Raw genomic sequence first — 2,315 nt, 5'->3', positions numbered from 1 at the left:
TGTCGGTATCTGGGCTCAGCCTCTGTCCAGCAGGTTCGCCTGCACAGGGTCCCTGAGCACTCAGGAAGCTGAGACACCTGCTGGGTGTCCTGACCTCCAACCCCTCTCCCGAGGGGCCATGAGCCTGTTCACTCGCCCTTTGGGGCCCAAAAGCTTTCAGTGCCTGGCCCAACCCAGATAAATGGTGGGCCAGGGTGGAGGTCAGTGGGACAGCTCCTTCCACCCTCTGTAGGTCTCCCTGTGCCTGGCACATCTGCAGCTGCCTGAAGCTTGTGTTGGACCCCGAGGAGAGCAGCAGACCCTTAGGGAGACAGGTACCTCCCAGCTCGGCTCGGGGTGTCTTCCTCTGGGTCCTGCCGATGCCTGTGCCTGTAGAGCCAGTCAAGAACTTGAGGGGCATTCATAGCTTTGGGCTGCTCATCCTGTAGTTCCAGGCTAGTAAGTATTCCTCCTTAGTCCCTTTAATTTTCAGGTGCAGGACCCCCCCAGACTCCATCCTCTGCCTTATTGAGGCATTAAGCCTGGGGCTTCCTGGTGGAGGTCTGGCTGACTAGAGAGCCCACAGGGCAAACGCAGCTCTTCCAAGAACTACCTGCCCAGTCAGGCAGTTGGGACATCCCACCTATTTGAGAGGTTGAGGCAGGAGGATAATAAATTCAAGTCTAGCTTGGGCAACATAAGACGACCCTGTCTTGGTTTTTAAAAGGGCTGAGTGTGTAGCTCAGTGATACAGCACTTGCCTAGTATCCATGACGCCCTGAGTTCAACCCTCACTACTGAAAGGAACTTTCCTTACTATGTCTTCACCCCACCTCTTACGCCCCAATAGTGGGGAATGAACCTAGCATCTTTGCCGGGCATGGTGGCTCATGCCTGTAATCCCAGCACTTGGGAGGCTGAGGCAGGAGGATCGTTGCAGGTTCGAGACCAGCCTGGACTACAAAGTGAGTTCAAGGCCAGAATAGTGAGACTCTGTCTCAAAAAGACAAAAAAAAAAAAAACACAAAAAAAACCACCTTAGCATCTTTTTACAGAGCTACAGCCCTCCCTAGCTCTTTTTTAAAATTTTTGACACAAGTTCTTGCTAAATTGCGTAGGGTTGGGCTCCAATGATGATCCTCCTGCCTCACCCTCCCAGGTAGCTGGAAATACAGGCCTGTTGCCACTGAACCTGCCTGAAAGTTGATTTTTGAGTAACTATCTCTTTCAGAAAATGAAGTATTAAAAACGTGACATAAAGACATACTGTAAAAGCAGATGGTTCCCACGTTATATCCGCACTCTCCTAGTAGGCCATGACCCCAGGCCCCGCCTCAGTCTCCCGCCCCTGCCCCGCCTGAATCTCCCGCCGCACCCTTTTTCCCAGGGCGACCGCGGCACTAGGCAGGTTTAGCCCTCGCAGGTAGCGAGTTTGCGGAGGCGAGGCGGCAGTGAACGACAGGAGTGGAGCGGGATGCCGGGAAGCAGCCACACAGCTCAGTGACCGAAGGCGCCGCTGGACATCGCCCCAGCGCCGCTGGCGTCCAGCAGGTGGCGCTACAGCCTGCGCAGCTCGGTTGGGCACAGAAGCAGGCCAGGTCCCGGAGAAGCCATCGCGCGAGAACAAGGATGAATCTGGGCTGCGGGCTGGGCGCTGGGTCCCAGCAGAGACAGCCCCACCCCTTCTCGTGACCCCAACTCTTGGCGGGGCTACAACCAGAAATACAGCATTAAATCCAAAGAGGACACGGGGCAGCGTCGTGGGCGGCAGCACATTTTAGAGGGCTCATCTCACCAGCCTCCTCCTCCCTGAACATGGTCAGGCCACCTTATTGGTAAGAAAGGTTTTCACACCCCACGAAGAGCAAGTGTATAACTCAATGAACTGTCACCCACTAAACACACCAGAGCAGAAGTGGACACGGCCTGGCCCCTGTGCCCGCAGCATCCTTAGCCAGTGTCTTCCCAATGGGGCCTAACTTGGTGCAAAACTTGCAGCCCTCTGTGATGTGACCGTTCCTCACTCGCAGCTCACACTTCAGCTAGATCCTGTCTGTCCCCGACCTGCTGGGCCAGTGCCTCAGTTTCCCCCTCCCAGGTTTCTGTAACGTTTGGCTGAAGTGCCAAAGATTTGGTCACTGGGCATCCGCCATGTCAGGACCCCCTTCCCCATGCTCTCTCGTCTTTTTGTTTTTGGTTTTTTTCCAGTAGTGGGAATCGAACTCACGACCTTGCGCTTGCCAGGCATGTGCTGTGCCACTGACCTATATCCCCAGCCCCACTCTCTCTTTTTGAGACTGGGTTTCGCTATGCAGTTTAGGCTGGTTTGAACTCAT

The sequence above is a fragment of the Chinchilla lanigera genome, unplaced genomic scaffold, assembly GCF_000276665.1.
Source record: "Chinchilla lanigera isolate Chin_1 unplaced genomic scaffold, ChiLan1.0 scaffold00041, whole genome shotgun sequence".
Lineage (NCBI taxonomy): Eukaryota > Metazoa > Chordata > Mammalia > Rodentia > Chinchillidae > Chinchilla > Chinchilla lanigera.
The sequence above is the reverse complement of the archived record's forward strand: the minus strand, read 5'-3'. Positions refer to the sequence as shown.